Genomic DNA, 24538 nt, shown 5'->3' with positions numbered 1-24538 from the left:
TGTGCCCCCAAATTTGGTGTTAGTGTGAAAGTTGTGGTCTTTTATTAATGATATCATCACACACATGTTGTTTGACACCTCTCCAGCACACCCCTCCCCTTCGTTGTGGACAGACATTTTGGAGGGCCAGGTGTCTATTTCTGAGTTCAAGATTTGGAAATAATTAACATATTTTGGGGTGTTTACCAAAAATTATATTAATTTCTTCTGAATCTTAAACACAGGAGTAGGCACTTGGCCCTCCAAAATTCCTGTCCACAATTTATTAGTCTCCCCCTTCCTAATCTTAATGTTTACATTCAGTAGTGAACTGGCAATATGTGGTAGAATTTTTTTTATAGAAATAAGAAGCAAACTATTTATGCTAAATTTTACTTTTTTCAACTAACTCAAACAAATGAAAAACAGAAAATTTCAACCTCCCCACCTCACTACTATCAAAGACATATTCCCTACAGCTCTCAAAAGTACTTTTTCCCTCACTGGATTATATATCCTTACCACAATGGTGTTTCTCACCCCTGCTTTAACTTATTAAAACAGCACTATGTTGCTATTTGCAAAAAAAACAGTGGGATGCAGTTATCATCCAAAGTGTTGACCTAGCATTATTTACTGAATCACTTTGTGAACTCTAATTTTCATTATGAGGGCACTGCGGTTTTTAAATAAACAGGAGAAATTTGTTTGAAAATGGTTTGGATACTCTGTTGTTCCAAAGAAGAAAGTTCTTCAAAAAGGTTCAGCTTGTCCAATAATTACATTGGCATCTGATAAAACAACTGAAAAATAAAACGTGGTTTTATCATGGGCAATGTAAAAAGTTATATTCTAAAGGATTAAATGTGTTTTGTTCTGTACATTCTGCCATTTGATTTATGGTTTCTGGAGCTCTGCCCTTACAGTATTTATTTAATCTCTCTGCATATTATAGAAAGTATTTATTTCATTTGCCTACTGCTGAATCAACAATCAAATCTAATGATGTTCACAAGGTGCTTACTTTTTCAGCTTTGGTCCATTTTCATTAAAAAAATTAATTCAGCCTTAAACTGCTGTTTGATTCCCCCCGCTTTCCAAAATATTCTAAATGTAATTCATACTATTGTATTTAACTTCATTTTGTTCAGTCCATTATTGAGCCACAAATTGTATTAGGTGTGCTATTAAGTGTCCCAGTCACTTTCTCTATTGAACTGGGAATGAGCTTCATGTAGAAACGGACACATCACATTCTTCACAGGTTTTTGAAAAATGGTCAGGGAACTCCATGAATCTTTTTAATGATTCATGAACAATTAATCAATGGAACGACTTGCCTCCAGAAGTTGTGGATGCTCCAACACTGGAGTTTTTTTAAAGAGATTAAACAACCATTGGTCTGAAATGCTATAGGGCCATGGCCCCCAACCTTTTAGCCAGGGACTGGTTGCGTGGACAGAGGTTTTTCTGTGGACCGGAATAGGCGTGGTTTTGAGAAGGATGGGGCTTCTCTTGTTTGCGCAGCCTGGTTTCTGCCATGCCCCAGTCCATGGACCGGGGGTTGGGGACCCCCGATTTAGGGTTTTCTGCCTGAGCAGGGGGTTGGACTAGAAGCCCTCCAAGGTCCATTCCAACTCTGTTATTCTGTTATTCTTGTGTAACAAAAGGAGTGAAGGAATACATGTGATTCTGCTGGGCAGTTTGTCACGGGCCACCTATCTCGCAGGCTGTTAATGAGCCTCACACTACCTCTTATTTCTTGTGATTCTTATGCTTGCATTATTTTTGTCAGTGCTGTCATAACTAAAAACAAATAAAATTTGTAACATGATCTTCAGCTGTTTGAACTCAGTCTTAAGCTAGAGTACATCCTCTACCAGATATAATCCAGAACTCAGCTGCATCTGATACAGAGGTGGTTTCAGCAGGTTCTGACCAGTTCTGGGGAACTGCTAGCGGAAATTTTGAGTAGTTTGGAGAACCGGTAGTAAAAATTCTGACTGGCCCCGCCCCCATCTATTCTCTGCCTCCCAATTCCCAGGTAATCAAGAGGAAATGGGGATTTTTGCAGTAACCTTCCCCTGGATTGGGGAGGGAATGGAGATTTTACAGTATCCTTCCCCTGCCACGCTCACCAAGCCATGCCCACCAAGCCATGCCACAACTATCAAGCCATATCCACAGGTAGTAAAAAATTTTGAAACCCACCACTGATCTGATACTGAAAAGTGAACAGCAGAAATGAAACTATAGTAGCACTTTTCTTGGCAGGTTTTCTTTAGCACATCTTTATCCATTGAGGCAATGAGTCATATGTTCTTCAATTGCTGTGTATAAAAATATTAATCCATTTCATTTAATCCTTCTATTTTAATGTCAGTGCCACAGTGCCACTACAACTACACTTTCAATTACTATGGAACCACTATGAGATCAAGAGTCCTTTATAGTAGGGCTGCTCAAATCCTTTGACAGAGGAATTTCCAAACTTCTTAAAGTGACTGTGTCTTTTTCCAGGTATTTCTTGGTTGCTTTGGAAGCTGCTCTCGCTGTCGATGCATGTAAGTACATGTAGAGACAACTTCATTTTACTTATTTCCTAACAAAGCAAAAAGCCTGTTCAGGCATATGCAGCACAGAGCCCAGATTGCAAAGCACAAGATGTGGCTGCTTTAATGATTCCAAAGCACCTTTCAAAAGATTTGCATTACTGTATTTCACAACAATACCTCCAGTTCCTTAATTGAAGGATGTAGAATACCTACTACTTGATTCATTTGAAAATATTCTTATCTTTTGGTCCCTCATTTTGTCAGGTCTCAGCACTGGGTTCAGTTGATCATAGAGACACTGAGAGCCAAATAGAGAAATGAGTTTTAGCTACGTGAAGTTATGCATTTCAAAGTCATAATGCAATTTGCTTTATTGATTTGTTTACCTCAGCCTTAATTACACCTCAATATCTCAACTAAAAAGATAAAGCGATAACTAAGATGAAAGAACATTTGCCTGTGTATTAAAAGAAGGAATGCATAACCAGCAGCCTGTCTGTCTATTTCAGGCTTTGGAGGCCTAATGGAACCCAATTTTACTGAGTGACACCAGATGTCATTAGCCAAATGCATCTTGTTTTGACAATAGTTCATATGTCTCAGATTAAAGTCTTTGCAGATGTTAATTAATTTTACTAAGTTACTTACTTTGGAAAGTTGTTTAGATGTTCACTCCAATACATATTTCAATTAGCCATTTTTAAAAAAAAATAGTTTTGTTATTTAACACACAATACAGAAAAGTCAAATAAGAACAGGTATACTATGCTCTTTCTTTCTTTCTTTCTTTCTTTCTTTCTTTCTTTCTTTCTTTCTTTCTTTCTTTCTTTCTTTCTGTCTCTGTAGGTATCCTACCTTTTCAAAAGGAACTCTGGAAGAAGAGTACAGCACAAACAGGACCAGCGTCCTAGCAAACTATCGCCTGAACATGATGCATCTACTAGAAGACCTCCAAGGTTCCTTCCAACTCTGTTATTCTATTCTGTCCTGTCCTGTCCTGTCCTGTCCTATTCTATCCTATCCTATCCTATTCTATTTCTGAGATAATTCTGAAGGATTCCCTCCATTCAAACATTCCTGCTTATAAGTAGTAACAAAATCAAGTTGCTGGTAGTAGTGAAATGTGAAAAACACAACCAAACTCTGATTTCATGTTATTGTTATCCAATTATCTCATTCAGTGAGTTTTCATCTACTTCCTTTGCATTAATTTATAGTATAACATTAAGGCAAGATTTGTTTTAAGGTGTTACCTCTACACACACAAAGCAGAATTTGTCTTGCAGACAAACAGATAATTCTTGTTTCAATTTCCTTCAGTTTCTTTGTCATCCCAAAATGTCTTTCCAAACATCCTTGCTGCTATAAAGGACAAATTTAGCTGTATATTTGTGGAACTAGATTTTCTATTTCATACTTTCAAGCCTATCCCAAGCTATTTGGTATGAGAGATACATTTTTTTTTATTTGCATTTATATCCTGCCCTTCTCCGAAGACTCAGGGAGGCTTACACTATGTTAAGCAACAGGAAATGCTGCTCTGTTCTTATCCTCTTCCCACTTATTCTTGTACATAAAAGAGCAGGATCTGGGGAATCACTTCTGTGTATCTAAATCACTAAGAAATGTAATACCTTTGCAATTGTTTGTTCACAGTGATCATAAAAATTTTCCCAGAGAAATAGGTTATTCCAGTTTGCTATTGGACATGTCCTATTCCCTTTGTATTGTTGTAATGTTGTAACGTTGTACCTTGATGAACGTATCTTTTCTTTTATGTACACTGAGAGCATATGCACCAAGACAAATTCCTTGTGTGTCCAATCACACTTGGCCAATAAATTCTATTCTATTTACTATTCGTATCAAACTTCGTTTCATAGAACTGGCTTTTCTTTTTCTTTTAAATCATAGGGTTTCTGTGACTTTACCAGTTATAAGAATGTAATACATTCAATATGTCCAAATTCCTTGGATGAAAATTTATTAACAGAAATTAGTGTTAACAGAATAAAAACGAACACATTTCTCACTCCTGGAATTTAGAAATCGACAGTTCAGGTGATGAAAATTAGAAAAAGGCAGAGTCAGGGCAAGTATAGTTCATTTTCACGTATCACTTACAGACTTAATAAATCCCATGGATTAAAAGGATTGCTTAGTATCGTTGCTAATAAAGCAGTAGAATTATAAACCACGCATACTGTAATTAGGAAGGTCTATTTTTCAGTTCCTATGCTAGCTCATCTTTTTTTGTTTTTAATTGAAAAGGGTGAAAAGTTATTTGTGAAAGAATATGCCCCAAACCTCACATACAAGGAATAGATCCAGAAAGTATTGCCTTCCCCCTCCCTTCCTGCAAGAGAACCTGGCCTTCTTCTACCCCCTTCCCAGTTTTAAGTATAAGGTTGTCTTTTCTCCTCCCTTTTACTTTAATGTTCCTGTTTATACAGAGAAAGAATCATGCCCAGGAGTGCATAATGCCAATCCCAGATCTGACACATGAACAAACACAAGCTTACCCACAAAAGAAAAAAAAAGCAAGCGGAAAGAGTGGGGGAACCAACCCACTTCAAAGCAGCCCCCACCCAGTGCTGGGACATGATGTCCAGGTCCCAGCATGCTTTAGGAGAAACTGAAGGTTAATTTCATCCTCTCTTCTTTCCCTTAGCAGGCTAAAACTAGACAAGGCAGATGTGTGTGTGTGTGTGTGTGTGTGTGTGTGTGTGTGTGTGTAAAACATCTACATCTGTTCCTGGCTCTTTCATTGCTTAGGAGCTGCTGTTTGAGGACTACACTGTCTTCTTTCATTTCTGGTTTGGTCTCTAGTTCTTTTTGTCTCTCTGCCAGTGAGTCAGAGATTGTATTTTACACTGAGAGAAAATTTTCCCCTTCTCCAATAATAACTAGGCTTACCAGATCTAGGCTGAAAAAATCTGGATGGCAGCAAAGAATGAGAGTCTGCTCTACTTTCTTACTTCTATCTAGACATTTCTTTGGTTTTTGTAGCCAGAGGTAGGTCTAGGTAAAAGGTAAAGGTTCTCGCACATATGTGCTAGTTGTTCCTGACTCTAGGGGGCAGTGCTCATCTCCGTTTCAAAGCTGAAGTGCCAGTGCTGTCCGAAGACGTCTCCATGGTCATATGGCCAGCATGAGTAAATGCCAAAGTCACATGGAACGCTGTTACCGTCCCACCAAAGGTGGTCCTTATTTTTCTACGTGCATTTTTTATGTGCTTTTGAACTGCTAGGTTGCCAGAATCTGAGACAAGTAACAGGAGCTCACCCCGTTACGTGGCACTAGGAATTCGAACCGCTGAACTACCAACCTTTCGATCGACAAGCTCAGTGTCTTAACCACTGAGTCACCTTGTGTGTGTGTGTGTGTGTGTGTGTGTGTGTGTCTATTATAGTGTAATTCCTAGCAGCGTAGTTCCAGAAACATAAGGGATGAGGAGCTAACATTTTATTGCTGCTACCCTGGTAAAATTTCATTTGCTAGTCTCAGGAGGGATCTGTATGAATGTTGGCAGCAGTGATCCCAAACTCATTATGTAATTTGCACTACAGTAAAGCAAGCTCCATCAACATGATGCTGAGCCTAATTTACCCAAAGGTGCAATGGGTCTGTTTGTATGGTGTGTTTTTGTATTTCTGGGTTGGGAAAAAATGTTTGTTGGGGATAAGATTGCCTTGTCTTTGGGGTATATAGGGTGTGGACATTTTTGTGGACATTTGTATTTGTCTTTGCTTCTGTTCTGACTTGCAGTTGTATCTTGGCATATTCATGTCCTAACAGCCCTAGTTTTCCCCCTTGGTCATACAACATAGACCTCTTCTCATCTCTAGCCTCATTCTCTATATTAAAATTCCTTAGTTGGCTCTTACAAAGTATCAGATGTATATCAGAGGAAAACAAAAAACTTAGGAAACAAAGCTAGTTACCCACAGATTAAGAATGCATAAGCACTTTATGTAAGATGTATATTTAGCTGTATCTTTTTTTGTAAACACAATTAGTTTTCCCCCTCTGAAATAGTTATTTTGGTATACTTTGTAAAGGAGATATGTTTGGCATTTGAAGGAAGATGGCGAGCTGTGTCTTGTGCTTAGGGAGAGCTGGAAGGGACTTTGGAGGTCTTCTAGTCTAACCCCCTACTCAAGCAGGAGATCCAATACCTTTTCAGACAATGGCTATCCAGTCTCTTCTTAAAAATCTCCTGTGATGAAGCAGCCACAACTTCTGAAGACAAACTATTCCACTAATTAATTGTCCTCACTGTTAGGAAGTTTCTCCTCAATTCTAGGTTGTTTCTCTCCTTGATTAGTTTCCAGCCATTGTTTCTTGTCTTACCTTTGGAAAACAAGTTAACTCCCTCTTCCTTGTGACTGCCCTTCAAATACTGGAATACTGCTATCATGTCACCCTTTGTCCTTATTTTTGAGTATAAAGAAAACAACTGACAGAGAGAATGAAAACATATGGGGGGAAAATAAAGAAGTTTGATGAAGAGAACCTTTTTAAGCAGGTTTTCCTTTATCTCTGAAGACTGGTAAGAAATTAGGATAGAAAACACATCTTTTATTTATTTTTTATTTATTTTATTTGTCGCAACAGTGTATATAAGCATAAGCATGAAAGTAACGATATAACATATAAGCATATATATGAGCATAAGTATGTGATAACTATATTAATTGGATATAATGAAAGGAAACAATAGGACAGGAACGGTAGGCACGCTTGTGCTCTTATGCACGCCCCTTATAGACCTCCTGATTAACACTCCTGATTAACCTTCTGATTAACGCCCCTTAGAGACCTTCTGATTAACACATCCCATGTGTTAATCAGAATTACAGATACAGATTTAGCAAGCCATAGATTCATAAATTAATTTTAGATCACAGTTTCACATTGTAATTTAACAAAAGCAAACTATGGTTTGTCTCATGGAATGAGTTTAGCTGTTACTACTAAGTAAAACAAATGTGATATGCAATCCATTTTGGTACTCTTCTCCACAGGAACCTGCAAGTAGACATGATTTCCTGACTGAAAGGTTACATATGCCTCTACAGCAGGTGTTTGCCAACCTTGGCACCTTTAAAATTTGTGGACTTCAAGTCCCAGAATTGCTAAAGTTGGGAAACACAGCTCTACTGGATGCATGAGACTCAGGGGTGGGTTCCAATTTTTTTTACTACCAGTTCTGTGGGCGTGGCTTATTTGGTGGGCGTGGCTTGGTGGTCATGTGACTGAGTGGGCATGGCTAACTTGAAGTCACTCAGGGCAAAGTGGGGTGGCACCTTGCTGTGAGTGACATCAAGTTGGCCACACCCACTCAGTCACATGACCAATGCTGCAGAGACAGGGCGATTTCTCCTGGGGGATAGCCAGAGCTTCGCCACCTCCTCTTTTCCTCAGAGGAGTTGCCTCCAAGTCCTTGCGAAGAGACACACACACAACACAACACAACACAACACAACACAACAGACTCACACACAATGTAAAAGCAGCTGCACTTCACCCAAAATGGCCCCTGCAACAAGCAGGAACCTCACACAGCCACAAAAAGTTCAAAAACCAACTTTCACACTTTACACACACAACACAATTGACTCTCTCTCACACACAATGTTATGGGTAATCTGGGTTCACAACCAAGGTTGTGGACTGTTGAGGAGAGCACCCTACGCATGAAAACGACTGAGACTGGATGTATACAATAACAGTCACTTGCAGACAAACTGGGGTTTGATATTCCTTTACTTTTAGAGAAAAGGCAATGTCATAGTCCAAAAACAATTCCAGGTCGTACACATATAAAGTCAGTCAGGGATGTTTCAAAGTCTTCTTACCAAGTCTTCTTCCAGTTCAGTTCAATTCAATACACAACAGTCAGTATCTTGAGAATCAGTAACTAGCCATGATCAAGCAACAATCATAAAGCTTACATATACAGTTGCAGCATGTCTTCAGCTTACAATGCTGTAGCCTCTCTGTAGATTCCCCAACAAGCTATAATTTAATAGTCCTTTTATACATTGGCTACAGAGCTCAACTAATCAGGATGCTTGCATGGTGCAGCACAGCCTTAAAGCAATATCCTGCCTTTCTACAAACATACATAGTTAGTTTATATATTGCCTGGCCAACTAGTTAGGCAAATAACAATTTCCTGACACACACACACACACAAAATGTCACATATAGCTTTGTGAGATTCTGTGTGTTTGTGTAGTTAGAGTGAAATACTACAAAAACACACCAAATCTCAGAAAGCTGCACAAATATTTTATTATTTTATTTTATTTATATTTTTTAAATCAGGGGTCTCTAACCTCAGTAACTTTAAGGTTTGTGGACTTCAACTCCCAGACTTCCTCAGCCAGCAAAGGCACTGAGGACATGGATTGCAGGTAAGCAGGCAGATTCAGTTGCTAGCTGATGCAACTGATTGCAGAAGCTGAAGGAAAGCGAGCCGAAAGGAGCAGTAATTATTTAAGTGAGGAGGGGGATTGGGTAAGCCAGAAGAAAAAAATATTTTAAAAGGCTCCTCTGAGGATCCCAGCTGAAGTTGCTTAATCGCAGCCCAGAACCTCTTAACTCAGCTGGGATCGCCACAGGAGCCTTTTAAAATCTTTTGCTTTAACAACCTCTTCGGCCAAAAAAAAAAACTTTAAAAGGGTTCTGATGATCCCTGCTCAGCCATGCGATCATGAGAGGGTTTTTTTTTTTAATTTTTAAAAGCCTTTTTTTGGCTGAAGAAAAGATGCTTTTAAAAGTAAAAAAAAAACAAAAAACTCTGATGATCGGGGAACCAGTTTGGGGCCATGGCCAGCCAGCCATTACTACCGGTTCTCTGAACGCCAGCAGTTTTTTACTACCGGCTCTCCAGAACTGGAGCGAACCGGGAGCAACCCATCACTGATGAGACTATGGATCTGAGAAGAATAGGTTGATCTGCAAACATCCTGAATGACTTTCAGTGAAGATAAATAAAAATGCATAAGAAGAAGACAAATAAAATTGCTGGACATGTGAAATATATCTATAAACACTAAAAAAAACAAAACAGAAAATGTGTAGCAAAATAATCTGTATACTTGGGTGACAAATTATGTTATAATAATGTTTTGCTGTCCTTTATTTGTACCTAATTAATTTTATAAAATAGATTATATACAATTCTTGACTGCTAACCATTTCTCCTATCTTCTTAACTATATGTTGACGGATGTTATCTTATGTGGAAATACTAGAAAGACATCTATCAGTTTAAAATCCTAGTTTCAGTAGTTTCCATATCATGTCAACCAAGCAGAAGCTTGTAATATTGCATTATTGGGCAGCTAGGGGGCTGCGGTGGCTCATGTGGTAAGATGCTGGGCTTGCACACCGCTGAGGTCGGCGATTCGATTCCCATGAGTGAATAAACCTTGTAGGGACAAGAAAGGAGCCTCCCTCGATTGCCTATCAGCATTCAGGTATCCCGCAGGTAAAGATAATACCGTCTGAAAAAATTCCTTTCATAGAGGCAGCAAGCCATCTCGGTGATCCCTGGCTAATACGTACCATATGCTAAAAATAAAAATAAAAATTGGATAACTACATATGCAACAGCATATGCCTAAGACACAGACTTTTAATCATAATGCACATTTTTCAAAGAATAAAATACCTGTGAAGTACAACCATATTTATAGTTAATTCAACAAATTAACCAGAAACAATAACTAATTCAAGGATAATTCAAGGTTTATATTGTTAAAAAAAAATTGAATCAGTTCAGATTCAATAATATCTACTGAATATAATACTTGCATTTGTGCTAGGCTGACCACATATCAATTGCAAATATGTGGATGAATTAGCTTTCTCTCTCACTTTAATGTCACTTGGTCACCCAATTGCTGTCAGTCCAGACATGGTTGGTCTAATGGAGGCACACAAGTATGGTATAGAAATTTGACAAATAAAAATAAAATTTGTGTCATGTGGTAGAAATGGAGTTCTTCACAATAAAATGGGCTAAAACATTCACTCCTCATTCACTTCAAAGAGGATGCAATTCTGCATTGAAAATATCTACAGATTTGGAGGGGAAAAGTATTCTGTTTATCATGTTCTACAAATATCTTGATGCCATGGATGCACATCAGCAGAACAGATATTATTTTGCTCATAATTATTTAGCAACAAACCTACTCTTGTATCTTCTTTTACAAATCATAAAGTTTCTCTGCAAATTTCAGTTAAAAGTATGAAAATGATGTGTTATTTAAACTACAAAATGAATTAATTATGCGAGGAATGTAAATTGTAAACATGCCAAGACAAGTTCGATATAGAAATATAATATAGTTTTTCAAAAAAACTGATTTGGTTTCCTGAGCAGTCAAACTTTTAAAAGAAACTACCATAGTATTTATGTTATATTTACAATTTAGGAAATATGTATATAGCAATAGCAATAGCACTTCATATACCGCTTCATAGTGCTTTCCAGCCCTCTCTAAGCGGTTTACAGAGTCAGCATATTACTCCCAACAATCTGGGTCCCCATTTTACTGAACTCAGAAGGATGGAAGGCTGAGTCAACCTTGAGCCTGGTGAGATTCGATCTGCCAAACTGCTGGCAGCCGGTGATCTGCAGAAGTAGCTTGCAGTACTCACTCTAACCACTGTGCCACCGTGGCCCATATAAGGGGTCCTTGGTGCTCTTTGAGCTTGCTTGTTTTCTTGAAGACATTTTATTCAGTGGTGGGATTTAGCCAGTTCGCACCACTTCAGGAGAACCGGTTGTTAACTGTCTGAGCAGTTTGGCAAACTGGTTGTTGGAAGAAATCATTAGGGCAGAGAACCGGTTATTAAATTACTTGAATCCCATCACTGATTTTATTACCCTAACTAAGTAACATCATCAGTGCTAGTCCTGATGATGTTACCTAATTAGGGTAATGAAACATCTGCAAGAAAACAAGCAAGCTCAGAGAACACCAAGGACCCCTTATTTCAGCCCTGAGCTACTAACATTCTCCTTTAAATACGTATCTAGTTATTTAAGGTGAATATATTTGCTTACTACTAAGTCAACAGATACTGTTTCAGCATTTGCATCTTATTAAATGCAAGATCATAGTATGAAGTCATACCAACCATTTTAATAAGGAATTAATAACAATAATTTTAATAAGGAAGGCTGAATGCCAAATATGCTTTCGAATTGTGATGTTGAAGAAGGCTCCCTTGGACTGCAAGGAGATCAAATTAGTTAATGCTAAAGGAAATCAACCCTGAGTATTTTTTTTTTTTTTTTGGAAGAACAGATTCTATGGTAAGCTGAAGCTTAAATGCTTTGGCCACCTAATGTGAAGAGATGACCCATTGGAAAAGATCCTGAGGATGGGAAACATTGAAGGCAACAGGAGAAGGGAATGGCAGAGATGGTTAGACAGTGTCATCAATTCAATGAACATGAATTTGGGCAAACTGTAGGAAGACAGTGGAAGACAGGGACCTGATGTGCTATGTGCATAAGGTCACAGAGAGTTAAACATGACTAAGTGACTGAACAGCAAAAAAAAACCCCACCATTTAAAAAATGTTCACTTAATTGAACAAATATTCCACAATCTTTTATCTTTACTTTTTGCATTGTTTTATATTTTGTTGATCTTTAATATCATTTTCCAACCAGCTAATAACCTCTCCTTAAGTTATCATTAAACATCTTCCAACAGATAAGGAATTTGCCCATCATTTCTGCTAGGAATCAAATCTTACAGGTATGTCTTTTCCAAGGGTGGGTTCTAAATTTTTTTACTACCGGTTCTGTGGGTGTGGCTTATTTTGTGGGCGTGGCTTGATGGTCATGTGACACTGGGCATGGCTTGGCAGTCATGTGACTGGGTGGGCATGGCCAATAACAATAAATAATAAAAATAATAAAGTATACAAAACAATAAGAGGTACCAAAAACCAACTTTCACACTTTACACCCACACAACACAACTGACTCACACACAATGTAAAAGCAGCTGCACTTCACCCAAAATGGCCCCTGCAACAAGCAGGAACCTCACACAGCCACAAAAAGCTCAAAAATGAACTTTCACACTTTACACACACACAACACAACACAATACAACTGACTCTCACACACACACACAAAATGCCACATACAGCTTTGTGAGATTTTGTGTGTTTGTGTAGTTAGAGTGAAACACTACAGAAACACACCAAATCTCAGAAAGCTGCACAAATATTTTATTTTAGTATTTTATTTTATTTATATTTTTTAGATCAGGGATCTCCAACCTTAGTAACTTTAAGGTTTGCGGACTTCAACTCCCAGAGTTCCTCAGCCAGGAAAGCTGGCTGAGGAACTCTGGGAGTTTAAGTCCACAAGCCTTAAAGCTGGGGTGAAATCTAAAAATTTTCCCTACTGTTCTGTGGGCGTGGCTTAATTGGTGGGCATGGCTTGGTGCTCAGATGGCTGAGTGGGCATGGCCAATAACAATAAATAATAAAAATAATAAACAAAGTATAAAAAACAATAAGAGGTACCAAAAACCAACTTTCACACTTTACACACACACAACACAACACAACTGACTCACACACAATGTAAAAGCAATGATGAAATAGATTAGCTAAATTTAGATTCGTTCTGTCTGGTGCTGAAAGTGAAACTGGGGCTTTCGGGCTGGAAAAAAGCCATGAGGTCGATCAGTAATCAGGTAAGTGCCTTAGAATCTCTTAAAAGGAGGTTTTCTACATGTTTTCTACAGAAAACATGTTTTTTAAGGTTCTGCTGATGAGGAACTCAGGTGAGATCCCCAGAATAACCTTTAACTTTTTTTTTTAAAGTTTAAAGGCTCTGCTAATCTCAGTTGAGGGGCGGGATCCTCAAAGACTTTTTTTTACTTTTAAAGGCATGTTTTGGCTGAAGCAAAACCTTCTTTTAAAAGTTAAAAAAAAACCCTCTGCTGATGGTGCGGCTCAGCAGAGGTAGTGGGGGTGGAGCCAGGGATTTTTGCTACCAGTCCTCCAAACCAACAGCCGCCATTGCTACCGGATCATGCGAACCGGTCCAAACTGGGAGCATTTCACTTCTGCCTTAAAGTTACTAAGGTTGGAGACCCCTGTTTTAGATAAAAGCAGCTAAATTTAAAATTTCCTTAACTTTTAATTGCTGTCTAAAAACCAAACTCCTTAAACAAAAAACCCAATTAACTATTTTTTAATAGTTTACTTACCCAATTGACGCAGGCAGATTGAGTTGCTCACCAAGGAAATGGATTGCAGGCAGGCAGATTCAGTTGCTAGCTGATGCAACTGATCGCAGAAGCCATGGCTTTGCAAGCCCGAAAGGAGCAGTAATTAGGTAAGTGGGGGAGGGGGCATTTGGGTGGGCATGGGTGGTTGTAAGAGATTGTAAAAAAGTGATTTTAAAAGCCTGTGATGATCAGGAAATTCATCCAGGATCGCCAGAGGAAAAAAAGATTTTAAAAGGCTTCTCTGACGATTTCAGCTGAAGTTGCCTCGTGATCGCAACCTCTTTAAAGGATTTTAAGAGCTTGTAGAAAACATGTTTTTTAAAGATTCTGGTAATCAGGCAATTCAGCTGGGATCGCCAGAGGAGCCTTTTAAAACCTTTTGTTTTTGCAACCTCTTCGGCCAAGGGAACCGGTTCGGGGGTGTGGCCAGCTGGGCATCATTACCGGTTCTGCGAACTTGGTCAGATTTTTGCCAGCGGTTCTTAAGAACCAGTCAAAACCGGTAGCAACCCACCACTGATCTATTCTCTTCCTTAAAATGATTTGGGTACCACTGAACTTTTCAGATATATATCAGAGGGGAAATCCATAAAGCTTGGGGAAAGTATAAAAACATGCTATCACTGATTGCAAATAATACAAGATACTGTACATACCTAATTAATTGGAAGTTATGAATGCAGAAACACTTCTTTATTCTCCCTGAAAGATGTTAAGACTTGATCAATAAATGCTGTCATTACTTTAGTATCTTTCTACTCTAAGTGAGCAGTTGGGGGGGGGAAAGGCAGAAGCAGCTGCTGAAACCCAGATGCAGGCCTAAGATCACTGCAAAAAGTCACCACAAATTGTAACTTTCGTTGTGACAGAGAGAGATGATAACTCCCTTGGTATTTAATAATGATCTTAACTGTATTTATTTCATGGCCTTTTAAAACATAAAATGAATCAGATTTTATTTTTATCCTAACACCATTGATTCATGTTTGATCAATTAGATTACACCCATTTCTGCACCTCAGAATCCCATGAGATAGCTGGGCTTTAAGTCGGTCCAAAAATCATCTATCAGCATCATGGCTGAATGTAGTCATGAACCAGTGTTTTCTTCTTTTGGTCCATCATCTTATTGTCAATATCATACTATACAGTGGTGGGATTCAAATAATTTAAGAACTGGTTTAGCCAGGGTCAGGTTGGCTGTCATGGGAGGCGTGGCCCATCTCCATCCTCCAGCTCTGCCACACATGTGGGATGAGCCTCCTGCAATGGACCTGACCCTGGGCGAACAGGTTGTTAAATTACCACCATCCCCTATCAAAGTGGATCCTGAGCGCTGTGCTGCACTGCGCTGCAATGGTGAAACAGGCAACGGAGCGGCTGGCACATGGGAAGGAGGAGGGAAAGGCCTTCTCCTTTCCTCGTACTGGCTGCTCCATTGCCCGTTTCTCCATTGCAGTGCAGTGCAGTGCCCAGGATTCAGTTTGATAGCGGGGGTGGGTGGGTAATTTAACAATCGGTTTGCCTGAACTGATGCGAACTGGCTGAATCCCACCACTTATACTATAGTATATCTTGACTCTGATTACTTTTTGGAGTGCTGCTACTGCTACTAAAGTTAAAACTCAAGTGTAGCCTGTACATGAAGTATATGATGTGTACTCCTGACATTTCAAAGTATTTATGTTGCAATTGAATATTAATATTACATTTTGAAATTATTTTTTCTTTGAGAATCTTCTTTGAATAAAGCATGCCAGTTATTCCAGATTTGTTTGCTTGAGAGAATTAGGTGGCAGGACTCTGGCATAATCTGGTCTATGAGCATTCATCATATAGTTGCTGAGCCTTTCTTTTCTCTCAAGAATTTACAGAGTGCTGAGTTAGAGATATTATCAGCAGACAGCTTTGTGTACGAATCAAAAACTTATAAGGGAGATTACTTCAGAAGCCTTAGAGTTGCTTTATGTTGAAGACCGTGTTTATTGACAATGAAGTGAGACATATCTGTGTGTCTCCAAGTATATATATACACATGCGCTCTCTCTTGCTCTCTCTCTCTCATACACACATGCGCGCGCGCACACACACACACACACACACACACACAGAGAGCGGAGAAATTACGCAATTGGTACAATAGGAGATCTTCCTAGAGAAGTGGTTTCCAAATGGATTTCCAAGTCCTTTCAAGACTTGCCAAGATTGCAATCACTTTGAGAAGAGCCTCCCTGTGCAAACTTGTTTTCAGGCAAGCAAATGCAGAGGGTCATTATGCAATCATAGAAGAGGACTTCATGCTTAGTCCACTCAACTTTGTTGACATAGGGAAGGACTATACAAACTTTGTTCAGTAAGATCTGCATGTGACTGACCATGCAGAGCTACCCTGGAAAAGGAGGCAAGGCCATCAAAGAAAACGGTACAACAACTCACAGATATATCTCACAGATATATTCTTCCATAAGTGCAAATACATACATGTGGGGATTTTACAGCAAAAGGATCTGTGAGGGCATTTGAGGAGGGGCATGTGATCACCACACTCAGGTTGGATGGATCTGCCCAAGATTTTACTGAATCAACTTGTTTATTATAGGGACTATTGAAAATGTTCTTTTGTACAGTGCAAAATCTTTATTTTCCATGCAATTAACACAGCCTGTTCTTCCAACCCCAACCCTTTATATAGTGGAAAGATTTTTGTGGGATTCAGAGTCTTTTTAACACTACTATATATTTTCTGATATACAGTAGTGTTAAAAAGACTCTGAATCCCACAACATATAGACTACCGTATATTTTCTGATGAAGGGACACGGTGGCTCAAGGGCTAGGATGTTGAGGCTTGTCGATTGAAAGGTTGGCAGTTCGGCGGTTCGAATCCCTAGTGCTGCCGTGTAATGGGGTGAGCTCCCGTTACTTGTCCCAGCTTCTGCCAACCTAGCAGTTTTGAAAGCACGTAAAAATGCAAGTAGAAAAAATAGGGACCACCTTTGGTGGGAAGGTAACAGCGTTCCGTGCGCCTTTGGCATTGAATCATGCCGGCCACATGACCACGGAGACGTCTTCGGATAGTGCTGGCTCTTCGGCTTTGAAACGGAGATGAGCACCATCCCCTAGAGTCGGCAACGACTAGCACGTATGTGCGAGGGGAACCTTTACCTTTACCTATATTTTCTGAAATATACTGTGAAGTTGCCAGCACAGATCTGCTAAAACTTTGTCTCTTATTCATTGTTTTAAGGACAAGCCAACATCTAGACGTACTGCTGACATAAAATGAAAATGATTTGCAGGGATGAATTAGCACCCCTCCAAGCCATATTAGAATATTGTCTCATGTGCAACACATATCACTCAAATTGGTTAATAAATATGGTTGCCAGACTTCCAGAAAAAAAGCTGATTCTATCCATGGACAACTTTTGATTATTAGAAACTATTTGCTAACTGAAGGAAGGAATTCAATCTTAGCGTTTATCCCCTATCCCAAGAAAATCTATCTCACAGAAATGTCGGGACTGTCCAGAATAATAGGAGGAGTAACGCTGGAGACTGGAGAGGAAAGAGTCAAGGGCTTAGATTACTTTTCCCTCATTCTGCCAACAGAAATTAGAAGAGAACAGCATAGGATAAAAGTAAGAATAACTCCTGGAAAAGGAAGGAGAGGGGGACAAAACCTTACACCTTCAAATCAAACAGAAGAATCTTTAATCAGACGTATGTTTTTATAATAAAAACTTTAGGGATTTGTTCAGTCTCCAGATTAACCAGATCAGGGTTGATTCCAGATGTCTATGGAGTTTCTTAGTCATTCAGGTCATGGTTGATTCCAGAATTATACTTTTCAAAGAAAGTGCAATTTCATCAAGCACTGGCTGAACCTCAGTTTCTTAAGCTACCTTTTGGCCCATGATAAGCATGTGTTTTGGTTCTCTAGGAACAATTTTATATTGCCAGCAAGGCTTCAATGAATTGTTTTCTCAGTATATGTCTCAGATCTTTTAGTGGTGAGGGTTACAAACCAAGCATCGGTGCTAACAGGTCTTCTTTTTCCTTTTCTAATGATGAAGATTATCCTAAAAAGAGAAGTTGCCTTAAACAAGTTGGTAGTTCAAAGAGTTCTTTGATGAGCACAGAAGTGCTTGCCAAAGTTTATATATTGGGCTTTGACTGAGGAAGAGCAAGAAACCCAACACTAAGTACTATAATTGCACTGAATAAAATGTAAAGGATATTAAGAGTTGCTTGATGAATAGAGGCTGGTCCTTAATGTCTACTAGATAAACGTTATCCGTCTGTCTATTAGATAGACAAAAAGTTTGATTTGGGTTTTCCCACCTTTCCATTCCAGTAACACATGAATGCTGAATTCTGCCTCAAGCCTGGTTGTAGCATCAGAATGATGAAACACATGTTTCGTTATTTATTTATAAAGTAGGCGCCACAGTCTCCAAGGACTTCTGATGCTTAATAACACAATGAATTATAACAAACTATAAATTAAAACACATACAGTGCAAAAAACAGGATAACACATAACAGATAAGAAACCACAAGAACAAAATCAAAACCTCGACCTTCCTCTCGCACACCTCTCACTAGATCTTAATCATACCTGGCAGAAGACTACTTTATCTCATTTTCAAAAGGTTTCTACAGAGGGAGATGCTATTCCAAATTAGAGGACCCATAAGTGAGGAAGAGTATTTTCTAACTTTACCCCCTCATTTCAAGAAAATTAAACACAACCAGCAGAATTTCCTGGGAGAACCTTACTGGATGGGTATGTTGTCTTACAACCACTTAGGTACCAAACCAAAAAGGATTGTTTTAGGGTTAGGGTTAGTGTCTGTGTTGGCTCTATGCTCAGAGTCATTGAAGTGACAACAGCAGCCATGGTTGAAATTATGAAGTACTTTTGAATAATCAGTACCACTACCAACCATCCAATCTGATATATCAAAAGTGCTCCATGTCATTGGCCATCAACTGTTTGAAGAAGCATATTAAAATATTTCTTCATAATTCTGTATCAAATCACAGGAGTTGTGACTTGGGACTCCAAGGGACTCTACTGAGCCATGTGCTCTACAATATTGATATTAAGGATTTGGTAAAGAGATGAAGATCTGCTGCTTAAGTTAGCAGGTAACCAAAAAAACAACAACCCTGATTGGATAACTAATACTTTAGAAATAGAAATAAATTTAGAATGTTCTTGATAGGTTGGACATTGTAGAAGAGAGTAACAAAACGAAATGTAATTTTAGAAAATGTGAAGTTCCCCCATTTTTGAAAGAGTCAAATGCACAAGAAGGGATTAGGAGAAAATTGTCATTTAAAAAAGACCGTGAAATTTTTGACCCTGAAATTTCAAAAATGAGGCATGCAATTTTAGATTGCATAATAGGACTGGACTTTTCATACAAAAGGAAGAAATAGTAGCAGTTCCCTGAAGACTGTTGAGGACACAGTGAGTATTTTGTTCATTTCTGGTCCACAAAATTCAGAAGAAAGATAAATGGTTCAGAAATGGTTCAGACTACCATTAAGTGTTGTACCTTATGATTCTTGGCGAATGTATCTTTTCTTTTATGTACACTGAGAGAGTATGCACCAAGACAAATTCCTTGTGTGTCCAATCACACTTGGCCAATAAAGAATTCTATTCTAAAAAGCAAAAGGATCCAAAAGTGAACTTGGCTGATTTCCAGGGTAAGAAAAATATTTGCATTCATTCCACCATGCAATTTCTGAAAGCAAAAGGAGAGGAGGGCAGAGTGAGAGGTATAAGGTATAAGGAAGAGGTAGAAAAACATTTTAAATAGGAGGGTCAGGGAGCCAGGCAGACCTCAAGGGAAGTATCCAAAGACACATAGCTGACCTCCAGCACCATGTCATGAATCCAGCATTAAAACATTCCAGGTAACACTGTGTTCACTGTTCCTTCTTATTCGGAAGTCAATGCCCCATTCAGTGGTAATTTTGAACTGTAGATTGTCATAGCTATTCTGTAGCCTTTCTTTTAAGAGTTTCTATTCCTTGTCATTTGAACCTAAAGTAACAAGAGCTGTGAGAAGAGAGACAGTGGTACACATGTTAATAAAAGTCAAGCTGATCAGACATTATTCAGGAAACCTGGGACAAGAATAGAGAACAAAGTAAAGCTGCTCACAGAAATATTATTCTAAAGCTGTTACTTGAGAAATATGTCAACAGCTTTGCAGTTCAGAAGCCAGGTAACAATTCAGGGAGGAACATAGGAGCCTTGCGAAACAATGCAGCAACGCGGTTATAATTCAACTCTTATTTTTATCCCTGCTTTATCTGGTAAGTAAAATAAGAGAGAACAGGATCTCCGTGCTTCATTAAAATGGATTCTGTTTCCAATGAACATTTTGTACAAAAGCTGTCTTGTTAACTTTACCAGGATTAGCCATTCGTTTGCTTTTTGGGGTGGAGTCAAATCCATTGACAATCTTGTTCTGCCAGGAATGAATGGAAGTCACACAAAAACACAGTTACCTTGCACAAATCCTTTTCTTGCCTATTTACCTTATACTAAATCAGTTTGGGGGGATCCTGTGTCTGAATTGGCCTAATTCATATGGATAAGAAACTAGTAATGAAGATTGTAGAAATTTTATTTGATGTTTTAAAATCGTTCTGGCATTTGATATATTACTCCATATGATGCTTTAAAAAGGGCATTTTCTTGAGCATGGATGCCAATAATATGCCAATAAGGCCTTAATTTTCAATATATGTCTATGTATGGAAGAAGCATAGATTTTATTTCAGAATACTTTTACTACATAATTCAGAATTTTCCCATGATTAAAGAATAAAAAAATAAATCAAATAGTATATACTTTTGTGAGAAAAATAAACTACACATCCCCAACATTTACTTCTTTTATGCCCTTTTTCTGCAACCTCCTTGCTTCTCTTAAAAATGGAGGGTTATCTGTTGGAGATAAACACACAGGGGGCAGGAGAGGTGGAAGATGGTAGAAATATACAGTATACTGGGTACTTTCACAAAATAGCTACCTAAGAGTGAACTCAGATTTTTACTAGCTGGCTGCCCCAATGATTATGGCCACCATGAAATATCTATTTACTAAAGTACAAACTAATAAAATTGTTCCTGTTGCCTCCTCTTCCTTCCTTCCTTCCTTCCTTCCTCCATTTATCCATCCACCCACCCATCCATCCATCCATCCATCCATCCATCCATCCATTCATTCTCTATCCAAAGTATTTTCATGAAGACTTTGGATTACAGATACCAACTATTTGTATTTTCTAAAAATGCCTTTGGGGCCTCAGTAGAGTTTAAACATGTTCCTGCAAATAAGAATGCTAGAGGCTAATGCTTTGATTTTTTTAAAAAAAGTTTAACATTACTTTTATGTATGGTATTATTTTAAATGATAACTTTAAATGAGGGATAGTGCCATAAATGTACTTAACACATTTTATTTATTTTAATTTACAATAGTGAGACGTCAATATAAATGTTTAAAAAGCCAATTAGAAAATGCCAATCCAGAGTAAACGGATAATTTAAAGTCAGCATCTTTTTTTCTAACCCCAGCACAGTACTTACACCTAAAAAATGTACTATTTTGACTTAATTGTAATATGTTACGTTCCAGATTCAAAACTGAGCAAGATGCCTTCAAATGCAGTTTTTTTAAAAAAGAACATTGCTGCTATTAGACCTTTACATCTGAATTTTACCTAAGCAATTAGTTGAAATGTGTTACTCTGAAATTGCTTGATACTAGTAAAGCCAAATCCAGCAAACAAGTTATTACATATAAAGGTAAAGAGAAAGGAAATGAAGCCAGAAGCACAGGGAAACCCATCATTTCCCCTGTTCTGCCACTGCTTCGTTATGAACTTTTGAAAGAATATTATTTCATACTGGGGAAAAATAAATCTGCTTCTCTTACAGGACATGGGCTCCATGGCTTCAATGTAAGGAAAACATGCTGACAAAAAGCCTGCTCTTTCCTCTTCTTTTTTTTTTTTTTTGCTGATGTTTGTTTTTCTGTTCATTCTTCTGTCAACAGTGCATGAAAAAGCATTGTGTGAAGGTGTCTGTAGGCAGTTCCTTTGGTATGCTTCCATGGATACGTTCACAACCTGACCAAAAAGGGGGGTGGGGGGGAAATCACAATGAAAATATGTGACCTTTAGAATGTGGGTGTTGTAACATTCACATTAGAGGCACTCACTCAGGAATGTAATATTCCAACAATGAGTTTTGATTTGGAGCTGCATTTGACTGTGGGCCAGGTAGGTACAGCAACAAAGGTTGAAAGGTTAGGCTGCAGACAAATTCATATTGTTTAGACATACATATATCACTTCCTGGAGTGTTACATACATTGCTGTTGGTATAATCTTAGTTGATTGGCCACTCTTGGAGAAGGTAACAATGATGTTGAATTGCCTCCACTTGTACACAATCTACTTGACAGTGACCTGGTGGAGTCAAAACTCTTTGGAAATAGTTTTGTCATCTTTTCCACCTTGCTGAGCGTCAACAACTAGCTCCTTTGCTTGAGCCATGACACATTTTCACACTATGTTGTAAAGATCATACTTTGACATTCAGTACCAATATTTTGTTTTGCTTTTTTTAATTCAAGGCAGGACCTCCCACCGGAGTATCATCCCATTGTTGAAATACCTGACTTTAATTTCCTCTTCAAGTGGGAATCTTTTGAGGTTCACCGACTTTTGCCACACACAAATATGTAGCTAACGATCAAATGAACAAATATAGGGGTTTTGACTTATGGCTTGCCTATAGACATAGACTTTGTATAGACAGATATAAAGAAATATGGGACTCATTTAGACAAAATACAGTAGGATCAAAAAAAGCATGGCATTTACATACAGAAATATTGCAGATTCAAGGGTTCACAAATGTTTAAACACCATTGATGAGAAGGCATACTTGTCTTACTGAGAACTGGATGGGTGCTGAATGTGTATTTTCTCCTCTCTACATCAATCAAATGCACATAGTAGGTTAAAAGGAGTAGTAACTGTCATACAAGAGATTCTGCAGGAAGATAACCAGAAGAGAGGTCCTATTTTGCAACTGGGATTAAGGCAGGGATGAAATGCTACAGGTTTACAGCTGTTCAGGCAAACTGGTAGCGGTGGCAGCAGGTGGTTCGGTGAACCAGTAGCGACGGCAGCATGAGACTGCCCACCCACCCGGACATCGTTACTTCCTGGTTTGAACCAGGAAGTAACCTGTTTCTGACCCTCTGCGCATGCGCAGAAGGTTTTGCGCGTGCACATAGGGTTTAAAATAGCACGTGACATGCACACAACCCTTCTGAACTGGTAGGGAAGGTAAGTAGATTTCACCTCTGGTTTAAGGGACAGGTTAGGAATGTCATAGTTATAGAATAGAATAGAATAGAATAGAATAGAATAGAATAGAATAGAATAGAATAGAATAGAATAGAATAGAATTTTTTATTGGCCAAGTGTGATTGGACACACAAGGAATTTGTCTTGGTGCATATGCTCTCAGTGTACATAGAAGAAAAGATACCTTCATCAAGGTACAACATTTACAACACTTTATATTATACTGCATTATATTAACATTATACTATATTATATGCATTATTATATTATATTATTATATTATATTATATTATATTATATTATATTATATTATATTATATTATATTATATTATATTATATTATATTATATGCATTATATTAACATTATTTTTTTATTTTTATTTATTTATTTATTTATTTATTATTCGAATTTATATACCGCCCTATCTCCCAAAGGACTCAGGGCGGTTCACAGGCATATAAAACATCAATATACAAATTAAAATAATCCTTAAAAAACTTATTCTAACGCCCAAATTATTAAAAATATAAATATAAATATTAAATATAAATATTAAAATCAATTTAAAACCCCTCTAAATTTAAAATCTAAGCCAGTCCTGCACAGATGAATAAATGTGTCTTGAGCTCGCGACGGAAGGTTCGAAGGTCAGGAAGTTGACGGAGTCCTGGGGGGAGTTCGTTCCAGAGGGTGGGAGCCCCCACAGAGAAGGCCCTTCCCCTGGGCGTCGCCAAACGACACTGCCTAGCTGACGGCACCCTGAGGAGTCCCTCTCTGTGAGAGCGCACGGGTCGGTGAGAGGTATCTGGTCGCAGTAGGCGGTCCCGTAGATAACCCGGCCCTATGCCATGGAGCGCTTTAAAGGTGGTCACCAAAACCTTGAAGCGCACCCGGAAGGCCACAGGTAGCCAGTGCAGCCTGCGCACTGCACATCCTGTCACAAAACTGCATCTGAGTTTCTGGATACTTCGATTTACCTTTTGGGTTCCAGCTCATAATTTCATGGATATCATGGCATGTCACCGTGGGACTTAGCCCAGTGTGTGAATTTGAAAGGAAGGGGAATGATCACTCTTTGTCTCTTCTTGTTTTTCTCTGATAACATCAAATTTGCTTTGTTTCCTGGTTCTGATATACCACATGCAAATGGTATATGTATCTTTGCAGCACTGAACATTCCTTTTGCCTCTGGCCACATCAGCAACTGATTCCCCTTTGACTTTTAGTCCAACTTCAGCCTAAGAGCTGCGGTGGCACAGTGGTTAGAGTGCAGTACTGCAGGCTATTTCTGCTGATCACTGGCTGC

The sequence above is a fragment of the Ahaetulla prasina genome, chromosome 1, assembly GCF_028640845.1.
Source record: "Ahaetulla prasina isolate Xishuangbanna chromosome 1, ASM2864084v1, whole genome shotgun sequence".
NCBI classification, from domain to species: Eukaryota; Metazoa; Chordata; class Lepidosauria; order Squamata; family Colubridae; genus Ahaetulla; species Ahaetulla prasina.
Note: the sequence above shows the minus strand (reverse complement) of the source record.